Source organism: Squalius cephalus (genome assembly GCF_949319135.1).
Source record: "Squalius cephalus genome assembly, chromosome: 18".
NCBI lineage: Eukaryota > Metazoa > Chordata > Actinopteri > Cypriniformes > Leuciscidae > Squalius > Squalius cephalus.
In genome coordinates this window covers 6,257,735-6,282,177 of record NC_137139.1, presented here as the reverse complement: position 1 = coordinate 6,282,177, position 24,443 = coordinate 6,257,735, and positions in this window count along the sequence as shown.

The window sequence follows — 24,443 nt, the reverse complement described above, 5'->3', positions numbered from 1 at the left end:
GGGTGTTAACTTACATAAATAATGTAATGATATATGCAAATAAAATAAAACTTATATAGGCCTATATATATATATACAGACCCTTTCCAAAAAATTTGAATATTGTGGAAAAGTTTATTTATTTCCATAATTCCATTCAAAACGTTAAACTGGTCATTGAACCAGGTTTTGGTTATTTTGGCAGTGTGGGCAGGTGCAAATCCTGCTGGAAAATGAAGTCAGCATCTCCATAAAGCTTGTCTGCTGAAGGAAGCATGAAGTGCTCTGGAAATGTCCTGGTGGACGGCTGCGTTGAGTGGACAGCACAGTGGACCAACACCAGCCGATGACATGGCTCCCCAAACCAACACAGACTGTGGAAACTTCACACTGGACTTCAAGCATCTTGGATTGTGTGCCTCTCCATTCTTCCTCCAGACTCTGGGACCTTGGTTTCCAAATGAGATGCAAAATTTGCTCTCATCAGAAAAGAGGACTTTGGTCCACTGTGCTTTATTAAATCCAGAGTCAACGCAGCCGTCTACCAGGACATTTTCAGAGCACTTCATGCTTCCTTCAGCAGACAAGCTAATATTAATAATATAGAATTCATAGACAATTGGAAAAGTTTTTGGGGCAAACCTGACCTGTTGAAAAGAGATGGTATTCATCCCTCCTGGGATGGTGCTGCTCTTCTCTCTAGTAATATGGCTCATAGTCTTAGAGCTTAAACATGACAATCTGGGGCTCAGGTCAGGAAGCAGACAGACTGGCTAAACCGACTGTCTGCTAGCGGCCTCGCGTCACCAAGGTCAGATAAATCACATCACATAGAGCCTCTTTCACCTAGCTATCATCATATAGAGACTGTGTCTGTTCCCCGAATTTGGAAATCAAAAAAACGTTTAAACCCATCTAAGGTTAAAAATTTAATTGATGTTCAACAAATAAAAAACAGCTATATTACAGATGAGCAAATGCTAAAGCTTGGGTTGCTGAATATTCGATTGCTTACTTCAAAAGCACTCATTGTTAATGATATGATTTCAGATAATAACCTAGATGTGCTGTGTTTGACAGAAACCTGGCTAAAACCAAACGATTACATTACTTTAAATGAATCAACCCCGCAAGATTACTGTTATAAACATGAGCCTCGTCTGAAACGCAAAGGGGGTGGTGTTGCTGTAATTTATAGTAATAGTTTCAAAACCACTAAGAAATCAAGTTTTAAATATAATTCTATTGAAGCATTGGTGCTTAATGTAAAAATATATAGTGTAAACGATAAATCACGTTTGAGATTTGTGCTGGCTACTGTATACAGGCCACCAGGGCACCATACAGACTTTATCAAAGAATTTGCGGACTTTCTATCAGAATTAATATTGACTGCAGATAAAGTCCTAATTGTTGGTGATTTTAATATACACATCGATAATGAAAAAGATGCATTGGGATTGGCATTTAAAGACATTGTAAATTCAATTGGAGTTAGACAACACGTGTCAGGACCTACTCATCGTTGTAATCATATTCTAGATCTAATATTATCACACGGAATAGATGTTGATGCCGTTGAAATTCTGCAGCAGAGCGATGACATCTCAGATCATTACCTAGTCTCGTGTAATTTGCATTTAGCCAAGGCTGCAAAGCCGACTCCGTGTTTCAAATATGTGAGACCTATCACTTCTGCTACTAAAGATTGCTTTATTAATAATCTTCCTGATCAGTTTCATCATCTCAGCATCTCAGATAGCTTAGAAGAACTAGATATTACAACAGAAACTTTTAACTCTCTCTTTTCCAGCACTTTAGACACAGTTGCTCCGTTGCGCTTAAAGAAGATTAAAGAAAATAGTCCAACGCCGTGGTACAACGAGCACACTCGGGCCCTTAAGAGAGCAGCCAGAAAAATGGAGCGCAACTGGAAGAAAACAAAACGTCTCGGGTTATGACTATAACCCTTGTTCCCTGAGAAGGGAACGAGACACTGCGTCGTTGAAAACGACTCTTTGGGGACGCTCCCTTAGCGTGCGCCTCTGAAGTATGAATGAAACTAATCCAATCCTGATTGGTGTTGCGTCATGACGTAACATGTGACGGCATAACCGGATGCATAAAAGTGACGCTGGCACACACACACATTAGCCTCGCGATGAAGCAAGCCGCTCTCAGGCATTGAGGGGCGTGGCAGGACGACGCAGTGTCTCGTTCCCTTCTCAGGGAACAAGGGTTATAGTCATAACCCGAGACGTTCCCTTTCGAGGGAACTCGCACTGCGTCGTTGAAAACGACTCTTTGGGGAACGAATGCCCACTAGGCCACGCACCGAAAAAGGCCTGCCCTAGAGTGAAACTGATCTCAGACACTCAGCTAGGACTAGAGCATACGTGCGCCAGGCGTACTAGGGAGGTGCAGACTATAAAACCTGATAAAATGTGCGGGGTAGCCCAACCGGCTGCCTCACAGATCTCCTGGAGGGGCACTCCCGAGAGGAGGGGTCTAGAGGACACCATGCCTCTAGTAGAATGAGCCCTTACAACCAAAGGTGAAGGCAAATTGCGCACCTTGTAGGCCTACTTAAGGTTTGTTTAGCCGGGAGCCCCTATTAGGTGATCCAAAACACACTGCAGTAAGTCCGACCTCCTCCAAGAAGAGGACCTCTCAAGGAAATACTTGGAACTCTGACTGGCAGAGCAAGGAACCTCTCGTCTTCTGCCGACACATGTGGTGGAGGATGAAATGTTTGCAGGACCATGGACCTAGCCATGTTAGATTGCACTTAAGGCACATAGCTGGGTCGCGGATGCAAGATGGCCTTAACTCCGCCGGGGGCAAACCCCAAGCAAGCTGGTACTAATGCCAGGGCTTGGAGATCTCCCAGTCTCTTTATAAAAAGTAGCTAAGAGAAAGGCTATCTTGAACGTGAGGTCCTAGGCAAAGCCAACTGAAGGGATTCGAAGGGAGCCAGGGATAGGCCTTCGAGAACCACCGCCAGATACCAGGAAGGAACCTTGGACCTGACTGTCAGTCTTCATCCTCAATGTACCAAGGAGAAATAGTATGACCAGTTGGTGCCTCCCCAAAAGGCCCAATATTCAGTGGTGCATGGAACGCCGCATTGGCATCCATGTGCACCATACATGTGGACGGGGAGAGATTCGTAGAGAACGATCTTGGAGAAACTCAGAACTGAAGCCACTGGGCAGTTAACTGAGCCTAACTCATGTTCTCTATACCAAGCGGAAAAACATTTCCACTTAAGGTCATATAATCTCCTAGTAGACGGAACCCTAGAGATAAGTATGGTTCCGTGCACCCCAAATGATAGAACAGCATCTAGGTACTGAGCCCCCTCAGAGGCCAGACCCACAATTTCCACAGCTCTGGCGAGGATGGAATATAATGCCCTCCGCCTGAGATAACAGATCCCTCCTCAGAGGAATCTGCCATGGCGGAGCTATCAGGAGTGAAATTAAGTCCGAAAACCATACTCGGGCCGGCCAAAACGGGGCTACCAGAAGATGACTGATGCCCTCCTGACGGACCCTCTCCAGGACTCCCGGGAGCAGAGCAATCGGGGGGAAAAACGTACAGGCGAAGCCTCGGCCAGGCCTGTACCATGGCATCCAACCCCAGCGGGGCTGGATGAGTGAGGGAGAACCAAAGTGGACAGTGGGACGTCCCTCGAGACGCAAACAGCTCCACTTCCACTGGTCCAAACCTCTGCCATATAAGCTCCACCACCTCTGGATGGAGTCTCCATTCCCCGGGCCTCAACCCCTGCCTCGACAGGATGTCTGCTCCCTGATTCTGAACCCCCGGGACATATATTGCTCTTATGGATAATATTTTCCCTTGGGACCATAAAATAATTTGATGCGCCAATCTGGATAGAGGGCGCGATCTGAGTCCCCCTTGTCGGGTTCAGATACACTACCACTGATGTATTGTCCGAACGTATCAAGACGTGGTAACCTTTGATGTCTGGGAGGAAGCTCCTAAGAGCCCTGAACACAGCCAACATTTCTAGGCAATTTATATGCCAAGAATGATGATGGTCCTACCACAGACCCCTGGCAAAGCGGCCGATAACCGCGCCCCAGCCAGTGATGGAAGCGTCTGTCGAAACGGTTTTCCGGCAACATGACGCCCTTAATACTGGCCCTTGGGACAAGAGCCAAGGATTCTTCCATATTAATAGGAAACGAAGGCATCTGCGCGTAACCTTTATTATACGGAACGGATTCCCCTTGGGGGGAAAACCCCTTGGCTTTGAGCCACCACTGAAGGGACCTCATGCGAAGAAGGCCCAAAGGAATTATGTTGGATGCCACTGCCATGAGGCCCAACAGTCTTCGAAACTGCTTTACAGTGATGGCCTGGCCTAGCTTTAACCCTGACACCATGGCCAGGATGGATTCGATAAGTGCTGGAGACATACGTGCCTGCATCGTAACCGAATTCCATACCACGCCCAGAAAAGTAGTTTTCTAAGCTGGTTCTAACACACTTTTCTAAGTGTTGAGTCTCAACCCCAATTTCTGAATGTGGCCAAGAACGACATCTCGATGCCGAACTGCCATTTCTCGAGACTGGGCCAATATGAGCCAGTCATCGATATAATTCAGAATACGGATGCTCTGAAGCCTCAGTGGAGCCAGAGCTGCATCCATACACATAGTGAACGTGCTGGGAGAGAGTGCTAGGCCGAACGGAAGAACCCGATATTGGTACGCTTCGCCCCCGAAAGCGAACCTCAGGAACCTCCTGTGACATGGAAGGATGGAGACATGAAAATAGGCGTCTTTTTAGATCTATCGTGACAAACCAATCCTCGGATCTGATTTGATTCACGATGATGGGAATAGTGAGCATCTTGAACCTGAATCTCCTCAGAGAACGATTCAACTGCCTCAAATCTAAAATCGGCCTCAGCCCGCCATCCTTCTTTGGAACTATAAAGTACCGGCTATAAAAACCCAGACCCCCTGTCTGGTAGGGGAACAATTTCTATGGCCCCTATGACCAGTAGAGTCTGTACCTCTTGTTCCATAACCCGAGCCTGTTCTGGAACCACTGCAGTCGGTACCACCCCAGCAAACTTGGGAGGTCGGTGACTGAACTGCAGTCTGTACCCATATTTTATAATATTCAGGACCCATATAGATATATTCGGAAGGCTTTGCCATTCTTCTACAAAATCTACTAAGGGAACCAGCCCCTCGAGACTGACCTCGGGTGATTTCGAGCACTATTCTCGACCTCCTGAAGCGGAGGACCGACAGGAAAAAGTCGAGAAAGATTTTGTGACCACAGTCGGTGCCCTGTTCCAAGCTTTTGGGGCGAACGCCACGGTGTGCGTTCGCTGGAAAGCGATGTGGCCTGAAGCTCACTTTATGGCAGGATACAGACATCGATTTCCTGAGGGCTCCCCCAGAAGGGAGGCTCTTTCGGTTTCGTTCTCGACACCCTGAAGCGGAGGACCGGCAGGGAATAATCGAAAACAGTTTCCGATCTGCAGACAGGAACACTGCCTGGCCGCAAGCCTTTTTGGGCGGGCATTACAGAGTGCATTAGCTGAAAACCGATGCGTCCCGAAGCGCAGTTGACGCTGGATACAAACATCGATTTCCTGAGGGCTCCGCAGAGGAGCGATTCTCGCTCATCCCTCCACGGGGGGGACAGCCGTCTCCGTCTCGTTTTCGATACCCTGATGCGGAGGACCGGCAGGGAAAAAATTGAAAACGATTTTCGACGTTCGCTGCTCATCATTTTAATTCTTCAGAATTAAATGCAGCCAAAAACACTGGATAAGTGAAACACAGTCTAGATGGTAGGCTGAATTAAAATATCTAACTTCTTAAAGTGAGATAATATATTCCATCATTTCAATTCCATCATTTTAACTCATAGAATTAAATGCAGCCATAATCACCAGACAATATACTGTTTTTATATTTATTTACACGGTCTCGTAATCTACACTCTGCCTCGGCAAACGCGAGATTCGAGCCGTTATAATATTTGGCTTTCATCCCTCGAGAAGAAAGTCATCAGGTGCGAGGTTGAAACATCCAAAAGCGCACGGAATTTAGCACGCGCGCCCGAGATATTTCTCAATAAACACTGCCAGCACTCTCAGGAGCTGATTGTGAATGCCTCGCACCCAAACAGTATTATTCCACAGATCGCGTGTATCCCTTTTATTGCAGACTCGTAATCTACGCGCTGCCTCAGCAAACGCGAGATTCGAGTCGTTCACAATATATTTGGCTTTCATCTCTCGAGAAGAAAGTCAACGGGCGCGAGGCTGAAAAACCCCCGAAACGCACGGCTGTGTGCGTCGAGATATTTCTCAATGAACACGCAGCCAGCACCCTCAGGAGCTGACTGTGCATGCCTCGCACCCACACAAAATCTTATTGTTATTTATCTCATATAGATTCTATATTGCAATGCAGTGGGACAATTCTATATTTTTGGGTTACAAACAACACCGGCGAGTGTGACTCATGTTCCTCGATCCCAATGCTGAGCACCTCCACTTCCTCAGAAGCAGACAGCTCGAGCATCGGGCACTCGTCACGGGCAGAAGAAACCACATCGCGGGCTTCTGCGTCGTGAGCGAGCGTTATAGAATCTGCGGATGATGAACGAGAAAGTGCCTCGGCAGTCTCGTTCTCATCCGCGAGATCCTTCTGCGATCCCCACGATCTAAGCCGCCGCGCCGCCTCAACGGACGCGGGACACGAACCGCGGGGATCGCGAGCCTGGCCTTTATCAGAAACCAAACGGGAGCGCAGCACTCTAATCGTGAGTACTTTCACAATGTTCACAGGCAGCCCCCTCGAGAGCTGCCTGTGCGTGCTGCGCTCCTAAACAGTATACACACAACTGATATGCGTGTCCCCACCCGTGAGAAATATAGGGCAGGGGTGCACACACTTAGTGTATCTTCCACTCGCATAATATAGTGGTTTTCAACAGACAAACAACACCAAATAAGACAGACAGTTTCACAGAGAACGCTTGCTGAAGAGCAAAAGCTAATGTGTGTGTGTGCCAGCGTCACTTTTATGCATCCGGTTATGCCGTCACATGTTACGTCATGACGCAACACCAATCAGGATTGGATTAGTTTCATTCATACTTCAGAGGCGCACGCTAAGGGAGCGTCCCCAAAGAGTCGTTTTCAACGACGCAGTGCGAGTTCCCTCGAAAGGGAACTAGAGGTATTTCGCATTTCATGGAAGGAGAGCTCGATTACTTACAGAGAGGCTTTAAAAGCTGCTAGATCTGCTTATTTTTCAACCCTATTAGAAGAAAATAAACATAATCCTAGGTATTTATTTGAAACGGAGGCTAAACTAACGAAAAATAAAGCTTCAAGCACCGAAGTTTCCAAGCAGCACAGCAGTAATGACTTTATGAACTTCTTCACTTATAAGATTGATAATATCAGGGACAAAATTATAACTATGTAACCGTCTACTACAGTATCGCATCAGGCAGTGCATTGTAGTCTCCCTGAGGAAAAATTTGATTCATTCGTTGCTATAGGAGAGGAAGAATTTACTAAACTCATTAAATCATCTAAATCTACAACATGTATGTTAGACCCTATACCGACTAAGCTACTGAAAGAGATTCTAAGCTACTTCCAGAGGTCCTAGATCCTATTCTTAATATCATTAATTCATCTTTGTCTCTAGGATACGTACCAAAAACCTTTAAGCTGGCTATGATTAAACCGCTTGTTAAAAAAACGCAACTTGATCCTACAGAATTAGTCAATTACAGGCCGATCTCGAATCTACCTTTTCTGTCAAAGATATTAGAAAAGGCGGTATCCTCACAACTGTGTTCCTTTCTTGAAAGAAATTATATCTGCGAGGATTTCCAGTCCGGATTTAGACCGTACCATAGTACCGAGACAGCTCTCGTTAGAGTCACAAATTATTTGCTCTTATCATCCGATCGTGGTTGTATCTCGCTATTAGTGTTACTCGATCTTAGTGCTGCATTTGACACCATTGACCACAACGTTCTTTTAAATCGATTAGAACATTATGTTGGCATTACGGGAAATGCACTAGCATGGTTTAAATCATACTTATCTGACCGTTATCAGTTTGTAGCAGTAAATGAAGAGATGTCTCATCGATCACAAGTTCAGTATGGTGTACCACAAGGCTCAGTACTAGGACCGCTGCTGTTCACTCTGTACATGCTACCATTAGGAGATATCATTAGGAAACATGGCATTAGCTTTCACTGTTATGCCAATGATACTCAGCTCTATATTTCTTCAAAACCTAACGAAACTTATCAATTCACAAAATTAACGGAATGCATAGCGGATATAAAAAATTGGATGACTCGTAATTTCCTTCTTCTAAATTCTGAAAAAACAGAGTTTCTAATTATTGGACAAAAAACTTCCTCACGTAATAACCTAGAATACTGTCTAACACTTGATGGCTACTCTGTTAAGTCTTCGTCGTCGGTTAGGAACCTGGGTGTGCTCTTTGATACCAATCTTTCATTTGAAAGTCACGTGTCTAGTGTCTGTAAAACTGCATTTTTCCATCTTAAAAATATATCTAAATTACGCCATATGCTCTCATTGACAAATGCGGAACAATTAGTTCATGCGTTCATGACCTCAAGGCTAGACTATTGTAATGCTCTACTGGGTGGTTGCCCTGCACGCTTAATAAACAAACTACAGCTGGTCCAAAACGCAGCAGCTCGAGTTCTTACCAGAACCAGGAAGTATGACCATATTAGCCCGGTTCTGTCAAAACTGCATTGGCTCCCTATTAAACATCGCATACATTTTTAAATATTGCTGATCACTTACAAAGCACTAAATGGTTTAGCTCCGCAGTACTTGAGCGAGCTCTTAACTCATTATAGTCCGTCACGTCTATTGCGATCTCAAAATTCCGGCCAGTTGATAATACCTAGAATATCAAAATCGACTGCTGGCGGTAGATCCTTCTCCTATTTAGCACCAAAACTCTGGAACAGTCTTCCTACCATTGTCCGGGAAGCAGACACACTCTGTCAGTTCAAAGCCAGATTAAAGACACATCTCTTTGACCTAGCATTCACATAATACATTATAGACTTCTATAATTTAATGTTAGGCTGCATAGATTAGGTCAGCCGGAACCGGGAACACTTCCCATAAATCCTGATGTACTCGTTACATCATGAGAAGAATGGCATCTACGCTAATTTTAGTGTCTGTGTTTATCCCGAGGTTTTCCTGCAGCCTGCCGGATCCAGGCCGTATCCAGATCTGACGAAGGACCTTCGCCTGGACCGATGACAACGCAGTGCTGAAGTGCCAACTAGTCTCTCCCTATGGAGGATCCCACTACCACTCTACAGATAAGGCGTTGTCGGGAAAATTCGTTTCGCGTTCCTACCCCAAAGCAACAAAATAAAATTACAATTCTTTATCAAAATTTATAAGGAAAGACAAGTACTTTGTTTAGGCTTGGCTTGTAGGGAATTCCAAACCTGCGTATATTCAAACGCACATAACTATAGAACCAATTCTTAATGCGCATGTGAACGCCATCAGCGTTTCTCACAGGTTCGCGTTTAAAGTCTGTGTAGAGAGAATGGTGTCGTCTTAGCGGCCCCTAATTTAATAACAAATGATCGTTGCGACGGAAGCAAATCAATCAAAACTAACTTTAGATGGAAAATAACTTAACTCTGCTATAAAGCCAAAACAATCTGTTACCTTAAATTATACGTTTATCTCTGTAAAGCTGCTTTGAAACAATCTACATTGTTAAAAGCGCTATATAAATGAAGATGACTTGACTTGACTTGACAAGCTTTATGGAGATGCTTCCTTCATTCTCCAGCAGGATTTGCACCTGCCCACACTGCCAAAAGAACCAAAACCTGATTCAATGACCATGGTATCACTGTGTAACTACTGTGTGATTTCATGTAATATTTAAAATTTTTTGAAATCCTGTTTTCGTGGGTTTTATGAGCTGGAAGCCCAAATTATGTACAAATAAACAACTAAATACTTGAAATCGTTTAAGTTGTGGGCACTGAATCTATAATCTATGGAAGTTTAACGTTCTGAATGGAATTATGGAAATAAATAAACTTTTCCATGATATTCTAATTTTTTGGAAAGGGTCTGTATATATATATATATATATATATATATATATATATATATATATATATATATATATATACGGTTTCATCAGACTCACGCGCGTTGCCAGGGTTACGCGCTGGCCCGAAGTTAACTTCCGTGTTTGTTTATCGGTAATATGGCGCCGACTACAAACGCAGTAAAAATTAAGGTGATGAGTAGACTGAAGTTGGGCTCAGGTTGTTGTGCTGTGGGATGTATCTGACCTCTGGAACAAATACCTTATCGAAAATAAAAATGTTTTGGTTTCCTAAAAACGAAGGGAGACGGCGAGCATGGTAGTGATGGGCAGATCGAGGCTTCGTGAAACAATGAAACAGTTGAAGCAAATGTGCCATATTGTGTCGAGGCTTCGAAACAATCCGACACCCGTCTCAACGGTGACACCTAGTGGTCACTTGCAGGTGTTGATCTGAAACAACCTTGACAACGAGCCATTAAAAAATTTGTTGTTTTTTTATTGTATTTTTTTCAATATGTGAAGCTTGTAACCTATAGGCTCCTCACTGTGCATAATGTTATTTTGGTCATGAAAAATTAATATTAATAACAGAAATCAAGCCACAATGTCTCACTTTTTTATAGATTTTTATTAAAAAATATTAATTTCTCTGCTGTGGAAGGACTTAGCCTACTTCTTTTTTTACAGATAATTTCTCCAGCCTTTGACAAACTCCTCTCACAAAAACCCACGAGGTCAAAATGCGGTGACTTCACTTTTATACAGAAGTGTGATTGTGTGGTCTGTTCCCAACCCTGTCAATCAAACGCTGATTCGGTGGACCATGCCACCTGTCGAAACACTTGTGAAACGTACGTCTTCAGAACGTCAGTTTCGCGTCAGCCATCCCTAGAGCATGGATCACCGCTGTGCGAAGAGAGGCTTGGCAGCCAGGCAAGAATTCAAGGATCTGTAGCACTCACTTCGTTACAGGTAACAAACTCATGATAAGCAACAGATAATAGCTAGCTGACCAGTAACAAGCCTGCAATAGTTATGTATTAGCTAAATTGATTACTACACACGTAGCTAACATTGTATACATTAATTTTACACAGTAACGTTAGCTCAATGTTGTAGTTGGTACGCTTTAGCTATGATTTAAACTAGCGTTATGATACCTGATATCTATCAAACATAAGAGCCACAATGTTTTTCCATCAATGCTATACAAGTAACTTACATTATTTAACTAACAGTCGCCTTTGGCTTGTTCCCTGGGGACATAACAAATACAATAATGCATAGCTCTTCTAATGAAGCTTTAAATGAAGTACTAAATATGGACTTTTACTACATTTTCACTGACAAATTTATACATTATCACTGATATATTTTATCTGTAAAGCTGCTTTAAAACAATGTGCATTGTGAAATAAATTTGACTTTGACCTAATTTCATTGTACTAGTAGGCTACTAATATTTTTTTTTAGTCAATAAGTTTTAATGATGCTTAGCAAGGTGCAATACTGTCAGCACAAACTGTTTCTGTCTTTATTTTAGGTGCGCCATCAGTGGACCCATGCCATCCAGATTTGTTCCATGTTCCATCAATTTTCACTCATAAAAACACCATTGATGGTTCACAGAAGTTGGAGCGATACCAGAGGAGACAGAGGAGACCATCTGTGGTTGAGTCTATGGATTCACCTTCCTTAGAGGTCACCCATGCTGACCCTGAAGAAGGATGCACTGCTGTGGGTACAGATCTGTCAATGGCAGACATTGACCAGCTACAAAATGAAAACATTGAATTAAAAAGAAAAATGGCTTCACTGGAGAAGAAACTGGAATCTCATGAAAAACGACTACAAATGATGACAAGCACACTAATTTTTACACTGGTCTACCATCTGCTTCTGTGTTTTTCAACCTCCTCACTTACCTGACAACAATATGGAACGCATCATCAACCATACTTAAGGCCCGTTTATACCAAGGACGATAACAATATAAAGATAACGATAAAGATATAATTCTAAAAATCGTTCTCCATATTAAAGAATAACAGAGTTCACACCACAACTATAACGATAAAGATATGAGGAACGATATTGTTGGGATCACTTTCAGGTACAAAAAAATCCTCCACTGTTTGACAAGTCAAACCCCCTTTTCAAGGATACGTTAAAAAAGATGGATATATGGAAAGCAATCGGTCGTATCCTGGGAATAAATGGTGAGAAGTATTAACGATGAGATATTATGCAGTTTAGAATAGTGTAACAAAATTACCTCAGGTAGGCTATCCAGCGCTAGTTTTGACAACATTGCTGAAGTTGCAGAGAAAAAGGCGTTGTATACATAAAGGTGTTGACTAGGCGATGTTTTTATCCCATCATTGACTTCGTCAGCTAAATTCACTGTTAGATTAGATCGATTACACTAGACTTGCTAGATTCACTGTTTAGATGCGCTCGGAACATAGCATGCTGGCTGAGGACATCTGCTGGCAAAGACGTGTAAATGCAGTAAGAACAGCAAAAACATATTCAATGACATGTTGTAAACAACAATTATAATAAAATGTAATCTATAACATCAGTCAATATCATTAAAGCTATTGTAGTACGTTGTTCTCATTTTATGTTCAAAATGTGTGTGTGTGTGTGTGTGTATATATATATTATTTATTTATAGGGGATAGTGCTAGGAAGAAGTGGATTAACATCCGAGATGCCTATCACCTAAGTAGAAAAAAAGCAGCCACCAAAAGTGGAGACCCAGCTAAATTTCAGAAGCCGTACAAATATGCAGGGATGCTGGAATTTATGATTCCACACCTTCAGTTCAGGGAGTAAGTTAATTATCAATAATCAGAAATGTACTTTTGCTTTACACTCATAATGAGTTAATTTATTATCTAACTATTTTAAAATCTCATATGAATTCTAATGCAGGCCACATAAAATTGTTTTAATAGAACATCCAGGAAGCAGAGAACAGAGAAGCAGAGAACTACCAGATGAAGCAGAGGAGGAAAAGGATGCAGATGAGAGACAGCTAGAGTCGAAAGGGCAGAAGAGGGCAGAACCAGGGAATAAATCCAATTCTGCACCCAAAAGAAGTGGCATTTGTGCTCCATCTGCAGTTGATGCTGCAATAATGGAGTATTTGGAGGATGAGCTAGTCAATGGCTACCTCCATGAGAAAGATGCCAGATCACACCAAAGCTAAGCTAAAATTTAAGATTCATGAGCTAGTCCATATGGCAGAAATGGAGTCAATGTATGAAGCTAGTGGATCCTCTTCAGCCAGTGAATTCGAGTACACATATTTATAGTATTCCACATACTGTTACAACTTAACTTTAAAATGTGCAGATAAAATGTCTTTAAATGTTGTGATTGTTTAAGGAATAAATGAGTCAATTTTTGTGGTAAGCTTTTTTTAGTCATTCTAGTCAAATAAAATTGTAGTGTTGAGTACATTGTGTTTTTAAATTGCTTCATAAATATCATGATCAAAATAGAATGACATAGTTGTGCTACTGCTAACTACAGTTCAATTCCCTATTGAGCCACTCCAAAGCAAGCATTCTGCTGCCATGGGACTGCTCCAGCCCTTATCAGAAATGCTTCTTTTGATGGATGATTTCCACACTGCTGTAGATTCTGTACAGCTCCACTGCTACTGGATTCTGCCAAACACTCTGGTGCTTGGTGTTGATTTGATGGGTCTGTGGTTTTGATTATGTAGTTATGCAGGACACAAGTAACCTTTATAACTTTGTCCACATTGTGGGGCTGCAGCTTGATCCTCCTTTGGTACACCTCCCACTTGGATGCAAGGATCCCGAATGAGTTCTCCACCACCCTCCTGGCCCTTGATAGCCTATAATTATAAATTTGTCTAGCCTCGTCTAGGTCCTTTCCAGGGAAGGGGCGCATTACATTCTGTGACAGTGGGAAGGCCTCATCAGCCACAATCACATGGGGTATTGGTTGTGAGAATCCAGGCAGTGGTCTTGGTTGAGGGATTGCCAAGTTGTCACTTTTTATTGCTTTCCCTGAAGCACTTTGAGCAAAGATGCCCCCATCACTGTTGGAGCCATGGCCACCAACATCTATTATAGTAAAGCAATACCTGTGGTCAACCAGGGCCATCAAAACAATAGAGAAACCACCTTTGTAATTATAAAAGGTGGATCCAGAGTTTGATGGCGCCTGGATGACCACATGCTTTCCATCCAGAGCTCCAATGCAGTTTGGGAACTGCCATCTCTCCTGAAATCCATCTGCAATTTTTGTCCAAGCATCTTCATTTGGTATGGGTATGTACTGAGGCTGCAGTTTTTGCCAAATTGTGTCACACACCTCCGGGATTATTGTTGCTACAGTTGATTTTCCAAGATGATAGTTTAGGTATATTGTTTGGTATGAATCTCCTGTAGCTAAGTATCTGAAAAACAAAACAAAAAAACAATTTAAATAATCTGCAAAATATTAATAATTTTAGCAAAATGAGAGGATAATAAATTTTGCATTTTATTTACTACTCTGGTGAAACTGTTTCACACAACATATAGTCCACAACACAAAATTATAGCTTTTTTTTTAAAGCATCAGTGAACGTTTTCACCCTTTGCAATTGTATGGGTCCCTCAATTGTCATTAGTGTGAAAAGATCTCAAAATCATGTAATTGCGGGGAGAGTTCAAATATGCAGAAGAGGCTGGAAAACCAAAGAATATGCAGGACCTGGGGAAATTTTCTGAAGAACATTGCAGTAACTGATCATGACAAACAAGAGACTCATGAAAAAAAACATCACAAAAACTATCATCCACATAACGCATGACACAGTATCAAGTATCAATATCAACTTTTGAATATCAAGCTATAATTTTGTCTTGTGAATATATATTTTTATATATATAGTATATAAAAATGCATTTTATGTCACCAGTCTGATTAAATCACCAGTCTGATTAAACTGCTTTATATATATATAAACATCTGTTATGTAAAACAGTTTAATCAGACTGGTGCTAAAAACTTTATATTTTAATATTTCTTATTATTTTGCTAAAATTACTAACATTTTGCACATTCTGAAAGGTGTATGTAAACTATATGAACTTCATAGCCTACTACTGCTTTTAATATAAGGCTGCTATTATTATAATTATTATTAATACTATTATTATCATCCTTTAAACTACTATGTGCAAATAGCATAGCCAACATGTTGCTCCTTTGTCTCATCTTTCTTTCTTTTTTTTGTAGCCTAACTTATGAAATTTATCCAAAAGTTTGTTGGATAGCATTTCCTAATTAGTCAGTGGCTATATACTATAGGGCAGGCTATATACCTAAGACATACTGCCAAACGGTCTCTGGCGCTGATCGGATTTCTGAAATTTGTTTTGCTGATGTCCTCTTTCACGATGTCCAGGATGTCTTGAAACTGTTGTTGATTCATTCGAAAATATGAATAAAATTTGTCTTCAAAAGACGACAACTCTCTAATCAGAGTGACGGATTCTCCCAACTCCTCTCGACTTTTAAGGATATCGTGTACCCAAAAGCGCCTGTTTTTCTTTTGATATTTTTTTGTAACGTAAAGCAGCAGCAGGTCATCCATTTTCGCTACTTTGAAACCGCAGCGCGGGCACGCGCGTGCTTAGAATAAAAAGACCGTTATCGGTTGTTGGTGTGGACGCATATATAGTTATCTTTATCGTTATCTTTATAGTTATCGTGCTTGGTGTGAACGGGCCTTTACCCTTCCCGAGCAGTTTCTTGTGGTCCTGATGAAGCTTCGTCTAGGCTTAACTCATCAAGACCTCGCTTTTCGCTTCAGAGTGAGTTGTGGAACTGTCTCAAACATCTTTCATGAATGGCTCGATGTGATGGCTAAAGAGTTACAATGCCTTGTCCGGTGGCCATCCAGGAAAGATATCAGAAGAAATCTCCCCACCCTCTTCAAGACTACAGGTTTCCAACAAGTTAGATGTATAATAGACTGTACTGAAGTGTTCATTGAGAGGCCAACTAGTTTGCAAACACGGGCAGTAACATACTCCCTCTACAAATCACATAATACTGTGAAGTTCCTTGTTAGTATTAGTCCAACAGGAGCTATTACATTTTTATCAAAAGTCTGGGGTGGTCGTGCTAGTGACAAGGTTATAACAAAAAATTCAGGGTTAATTTACCTTCTTGAACAAGGAGACCATGTAATGGCTGATCGAGGCTTCAGTTTTCCTGAATATTTTGCCACCAAATGTGTTCGTCTTCATGTACCAGCATCTACAAAGGGAAGAAAACAATTGACAGGATTAGAGGTGACACACTCTAGAAAAATGTCCCGAGTGAGAATCCACGTGGAAAGGGCCATAGGAAACCTGAAGTCATTCAGAATTCTGCGGAACACCCTGACAGTCAGTATGGTCAAATGGAGAAATGATAACAGTCTTTGCACAATAGATAAAATATTAATTGTTTGTGCAGCACTTTCAAATCTGGGGAAACCACTTGTACCAAAATAAAGCAGGACTTAAAGGGATAGTTCACCTAAAGACCCTCATGTCGTTCCAAACCTGCAAGACTATTTTTAATTACTTAGGCTGTCAATGGAGGCACAGAAAGCTCTCGGATTTCATCAAAAATATCTTCATTTGCGTTCTGAAGATGAACGAAGGCCTTACAGGTTTGGAACGAAATGAGGGAGAGAAATTAATGACAGAATTTTCATTTTTGGGTGAACTAACCCTTTAATTTGATACTTTTACCTACGGCATTACTTTTTTATTATTATTAAATATATTAAAATACCACACACATTCATTATGATATGTGTAGTGTTGCACTTGTATCACAATGTTTCACATGGATTGTAATTATAAAATGAAATTATATATTCAGTAATGAACACCAACAACTATTGATTAACTGATTTATTGACTGATGAATAAAGTACTGTACACTACGATTTCCGTTTTTAATGTATTTATGTATTTGATGTAAAAAAAGTGAAAAAGCTTGGTGCTCAAAAAGGCAGGAACAACCTATGCTTTAAGAAAAAAAAACTTTTTCTCTTAAAACTGATTTCAGATCAGCACTATTAAGCTGCTTTTGAGACAATTTTCATGTAGCTGTCACTCAACTGCAGTCTTCCCTCTACAAATGCATCCACAACTTTTGGCAGCATGTGTTTAAAGTAAAAGCTACGTAGCCTTTGCATATATGTGGAGACAAAACCATTGTCATAAGGCACATCAAGTTCCAGGTGCTGTACTGGGGTCCAAATAACAAGACAGGATGTTTTCAGCCCGAGACAGTGCATCCCTAACTGTATCTGCCATGTAGTAATCTCTGGGGCCTTTTGGGTTCACAGTGTACTGCCCGCCCTCCACTCTGATGTCTTGGTTTGTGGCAGTGAGTGCATCATTAGAGATGTGCAAGCACTGAGTGTGATAGGGCATTTTACTTCTAGCAGCTTGTCATCAATGATACCACCAGGGCTTGCTGCCAGCCATGGGTCTCCTGCACACACCACCAACCCTTTGTCCATCACTATGCAGCCCCTCTCCCTAATCTGCTCCTTAGCAAGTCCCTCGCTTTCCTTCCCATACCTTGTGGCCACACTCCCCTGGAACTTTGGGTAGAGGTGTTCAGTGAGAAACTTAGCCGGGTCAGTTGTCTCACGCTGAGCCACCTTGCTGGCTACATGTGCTTGCTGTTATGCGTAGCTTGCGCGCATCATGCCAGAGTGGTTCTATGCTCTGTTTTCTAGTGTTTCTCTCTAGTTCCACCACTTGATCTGGGTTCAGTTTAATGAAGGCATCATAAAATGTTGTGCACTTTGGACAGCTCAGAGCACTACCATGCTCACTGTGGGGCTGAGCTAAGCTGCTGAACACGTTGAGTTCCTCTCCCTGAGCATCCTGCTCTCCCTGACTGCAGGTGAAATCCTGACTACCTGACTATATATATATATATATATATATATACTACTGAATATTTTACATTAGACTAGTTGATTTGTTAGAGATATATGAACTATAACTTACGTTCAGGGCTTTAAAAAGCTTTTTTGGTGACCCATCTGGATTTAGTGGGGGAAGGCAGAGGGGAGCTTGTAGCTTGATCTTCTTGCCAGGTTTCAAGAAATAACACTGAGCTACTGGTTGTGGATCAGCCTGAAAGGATATTTGAAATGTACATTATACATGAATATACATGATAATAAAAATAATTATTAAGGAAAATTGGCATATGTAGTGTTGTACAAAATACCACCAATTGTACACTGATATTTGAAAAGACTAGGATATAATTATTAAATATAATAATTGTTAAAATGCTCCCCTTTTTAGTCACCCGTGACCAAACACTTGGTTTTGAAGTGACAGATGGGCCACTCTGGAGTCCATCCTGAACACACTGCTCCGCAGCAACCAAAATCGTACCCACATGGCTACACACCTCTCCATTTCTGCATAGATCCAGATAGACATTTTATCAACGGGATAAATGCAAGTATTGAAAAAGTGTATCTAAATGCTATTGTAAAATGTAACGTTAGCTAGCCAGCCATACTTACCCTGCCATGCAGTTGCAATGCCCACTCTGGATTTCGCCGGACTTCTTCGCAATGATCCAGGCGGAGTAGCTCTTTGAAAGCGTCTGACCCGCCTCGATTTCCCCGTAAACGACACAGGTATTTCCATCCGTGTGTGCTAGAATTTTTTTTACTTTTCCGGAATGAAAATAGTTATAGGCATCCAAGCTGCGATATGCCTTGAACGCCTCCCTTGTGTACACACATTCCTTCTCGACTAAGTATTCAAAGATATTTACCTGACTGACCTCCGGTAAATCAGACAGGTCTGTAGAAAAAAATGTTTGCCTCAATATTTTGTTGAACGGGTCTGGTAGTGTAACGTTGTCACATTTAAGTTTGGCCAAGTAACGGCTCTTTTCTTCTATTGGTAGTCCCAAATAATACTGGCTAGACATACTTGCTAGCTAATGTAATTTGCTTGTTTCTACAGATGAGCTCTGTTGTAATTGATTCTACCGGAAGTTAAGTTTGGGCCACAAAAGCGCGCATGCGCAGTAATGTTTGTTTATGTTGTTGCCGTTGAAACCGTCTATAGGCCTACAGTATATAATGTTTTTTGTTCTTTTTTTTTTCCCCAAAGGTTCAAATGTTCTCTTAGCCTATATCTTACCTTGATGCGATTTTGTAGGCTAGTGTATTTTTTTTTTTATTATTATTATTTTTATGTAGGCTACACAAATGGACCATGGTGAACATACAGGTTTTCAACCCTGTTTGAATATAAAACCGTAGGCTAGACTGGTCCGAGCGCTTCAGATGCGCCCTTCATTTGGGACGCAGCTGTAGTTTTCCCCCAATACGGTATTAATAGTTATTAAAATTACTTTTTTCAGAAATGTACTCTTCCTGTAAAAAATCTCAGTGATATGGCAGCCGTCGATTGAGTCAGCCCTGCAAACCTGTTGGTAGACAACTTAGTGGATAGTGGAAATATGCAGTCAAACACTCTGGAGACCATCCCAGATGATGTCCCACCGGCAGAGAGGCCTTACCAGGGTCTCTATTGTGGAGCCTATCCCAGACCAGCAGCTCCACCAGAGTCTCCCTGCTCAGCTTAATAAAAGTCTATATTATTTTTTCTTATGTTACTGTAAATTTAAATGTTTATGTTGATTTTGATATGTTTAACGTATGTTGTAAATAGTTGGAAAAATTACTTTTACGTAGCCAATACGTAAAAAAATTATTTTCATTTAACAATTTTATAAAAAAAAAAAAAAAAAAAAAGGTATAGAAGAATTTGTTTCATGTATAAATTATGACTGTCATTATAAAAATAAACAATGTCCAGAACAATTCATTCTCTTTTATTTACACATTTAAAGTTGCATAAAAAGAAATAATGTACAGATTTTTTCTTTCCTTTTAAAAAAATAAGAGAAAAAAAGTTACGCAAAAATATATAGAAAAAAAATATATTTTTCAATCATTCTCTCAAGAAGAGAAAACAGCCTGTCCATCCTCTCCCTCCTCTCCTCTCCTCTCCTCTCCTCTCCTCTCCTCTGCCTCTCTCTCTCTGTAGTTGCATGTCTTCTCTGTCTCGCCGCCTTCGAGCTGCTGCTGGTGCTGGTGGTGGTACTGGCTCCTCCTCACCGTGGGCACCCACTGCTGAACTCGGCCCTGGTGTGTCCTCAGGGATTGAGGCAATGAGGACGTGGGGTTGGTGCAATGCCTCTGTCCCAACACCTCATCCATGAGGAAAAACCAGGGCCAAGTTTCAGCAGTGGGTTTCCCACTCACACCCTTACCCATTCCAGGACACCAGAGCAGAGCAAATTAACCATGGCTTGTTAACAACAACAGCACAATACATTTCAGCAAAGATGTGTGTATTAACTTTCTTACTTTGTAATATTATTTTTATTTTTTTATTTTTTGACCTGCATGGGAGTTACCCTTCTCAGCAGACCCATTTTCTCCAGAATTGCTCTAAAAAAAGCAGAAAAGGGTACTTATGAAAAATATTAACACAGGGGTGCAATCTTAACATTAGTGCATTGTTAACACTGCAAAATATGACACACCAGGACATGCATACAAAATACTTCAGAAATCATATTTCTGGATTCTCAGATTTGGTTAAAACTTGTGGGTTTTAACTGTGGTTTCGCTAGATATTTTAGTAAATGAAAACATAATACTTACATTTAAATGTGCATTTGCCGTCCACCACCGAACTCTCGGCCGCAATTTTTTTTTAAATAAAAATGCTGTCGTCACCGGCGCGCAATGACTTATGGGGTAGGATAGGCCGCTAAGGATCCATTTATATATCCTTCCTTTCACAGGGAAACGAAGGGTGCATTTGGCGTCGCTTTTGAATCAGGGAAGCCTTCGTCGCGCTGCGATGACGCAACCGGCCTTCGAATACGGCCTTCAAAGGATGCAGAATGGAATTGGGACAGGCTTCATCGCGCCGTGGTGACGCAATCGGCCTTCAAATGCGACCTTCGGAGGATGCAGCCTTCGCACTGGGACACAGCTAAGGACTAATCACATAACAAGACACACCTGAAAGTAAGCAACACCATTAACCAATGTGAATACACAACTGAATACCACATGACAAGACCATAAACCAATGAGAACAAGACATGGCAAAGGAACCAAATCCACAGGGGGCGTCTCAATCAGTTCCCTAACTCCAGAGTCCATAACCAAACAGAAGGTCCATGAAAACTAAAACTAACAAAAAATAATGATGACATTTTATACATTTATTTCATTATTTATGTATAATTGTATTTCTTCCACATTTATTTATGTTATCATTTATTTATACATTTATTTCCACTTTTATATATTTCCACATTTCTTTATGTATATTTGTATTTATGTCTTCATTTATTTATTTATTTCCACATTTATTTATTTCTAAATTTCTTTGTCCGTATGGTAGTGAGGGGGGTGTGTTTTACCTCAGACATTGCAATCGATCTCGGAGTGGCAGTGCTGAAGCTTTGAGGTCACCTTGTGGTGTGACCAAACCAAACGCAAGAGATTTGTGGACGTGCCTTTGCAAGTCACACAGGGAATGGATGACAGAGATGGGCAATATGGCCAAAATCTTATATCACGGGTTAAGTCATTAAATATCACCCTGACTGTATGTATATTGGGTGAGTATCCACAGGGCCATATAGGCAGGGTTTTATAATCACAGAGGTCTCAAATTTGAGTGAGTTAGGGTGGTTCGGGGACACCCTCCCCCGAGAAAATTTTGATTTCTCTGATCTACATATGTGGACATTTTAAGACATTTGAAAGCCAAACAAACTATGTCAGTGGTCAGTAGATTATTTGTCAATACCTACTCTCTCCTCTCTCCATTACTCTTTCTTTTTATCCCAATCTCCTTATCTTGCCCTTTCTCTTCCCCTACTGAAGCTGAGCTTTGACTAATAGTCTTTTCATTTTCATCTGTGCCAGTGAAGAAAGTAAACATAAAGGGTAAACTGATATTTATGTTTTATGAAACATTTTCTTAGATCAGTGAATTACTGAAGGGCTACCAGGTATTAGTGAGATTGATGAGATCTTTTATTTTACTAGGGGCACGACCGCCTTAATCTCCCTATTGAGTGCATTTCAAGGTGCAACTATATATATATAGTCTGAATATATAGAATGAAAGTCTGAATATATAAAACGAATGTCTGAATATATATAGAATGAAAGTCTGAATATATATAGAATGAAAGATATAGAATGAAAGTCTGAATATATAGAATGAATGTCTGAATATATAAAATGAAAGTCTGAATATATATAGAATGAATGTCTGAATATATAGAATGAAAGTCTGAATATATATAGAATGAATGTCTGAATATATAGAATGAAAGTCTGAATATATATAGAATGAATGTCTGAATATATAGAATGAAAGTCTGAATATATATATAGAATGAAAGTCTGAATATATATATAGAATGAAAGTCTAAATGTATGTGAAAGTGTGAATATGTGAAAAGAAAGTGTACATTTGACAATTCTCACTGAATAATGTGTAGCTTGTTTTAGCCTTTTGAATTGTGATTAACTTAAAAATGTCATTCCCTGAAATTTTCCAATACTTTGGTGAGCTACAAGACTTTTTTGCAACAGTTGGTCATACTCCAAACAACATAAACAATTTGGAGTCTACATCACATCATCTCGAGGATCATATTTCCATTCTTGCAACATTCTTAGCGCTTATGGGCAGTCATGTTCAACAAAATGTTGCTGAAAGAACATTATGCATCATTCTCGAAGGAATTTATTTTTTTTCTCTCTCTTTTTATTAAGGACCATGTACAATTTCTAACATAAATGTTGCCATTTGATGCATTGTACCAGAGTTAGCCGCAGGCGTATTCGAAGGAATTTATGAATCTTATGAATTCACCGCATTCGCTCTTCCGCGATGAAATAGCGAATTAATTTCTTCATCAGTAGAACGATGTTGAGTACGGTTGCCAGTATTTTGGCCCGTACACACATTCGCCAGGGTGTTAATTAGATGATCGTTACTTAAAATTGCTGCTACTAAATTTCGTGCGGACTCGCTCATTGTTCAAAATGTGTATAAAAAATAGTAGATGAATAACACAAGATGGCGCTGATAACATCAGATTTTCATTCCATATATTCAGACATTCTTTTTATATATTCAGACTTTCATTCTATATATATTCAGACTTTCATTCCATATATTCAGACATTCGTTTTATATATTCAGACTTTCATTCTATATATTCAGACTTTCATTCTATATATATATTCAGACTTTCATTCTATATATATATTCAGACTTTCATTCCATATATTCAAACATTCGTTTTATATATTCAGACATTCATTTTATATATTCAGACATTCATTCTCTCTCTATATATATATATTCAGACTTTCATTCTATATATATTCAGACTTTCATTCTATATATATATTCAGACTTTCATTCCATATATTCAGACATTCGTTTTATATATTCAGACTTTCATTTTATATATTCAGACATTCATTCTATATATATTCAGACTTTCATTCTATATATTCAGACTTTCATTCTATATATTCAGATTTTCATTCTATATATATTCAGACTTTCATTCTATATATATTCAGACTTTCATTCCATATATATTCAGACATTCATTCTATCTATCTATCTATCTATCTATATATATATATATATATATATATATTAAGACTTTCATTCTATATATTCAGACTTCATATTATAAATATAATTATTTCCTGAACGGCTTGCCATAATATATATATATATATATATATATAATTACTAGCAAGTCTTTAAAAACTAGCAGTATTGAAAAACTGCTTCAATAGGGGCATGATAGTGAATTTATCAGCACACAAAAGCAATAAAACGTCACGTTATGTTGGATTATTTCTTTGTCCTCACTTCTTGGGAGGAAGCAAGATGTTTTGCTCTATGTCTTTTTAATGTTTATGATTCACAACAGATTTTTAAAGAGCACCATGGGCTTTCTTAGAATAGATGGGATGTTTGTATGTTGATATTACAAGGACAAGTACTTCTGGACAAACACAATGAAGAGGAGAAACGCAAAATGTGAAAATCCAAAAGTACAACCATCCAATTATTAATATTTCACTCACATCAGTACATGCATGATTCATGCGCATGAATCAACATCAGCTAGTACCAACCC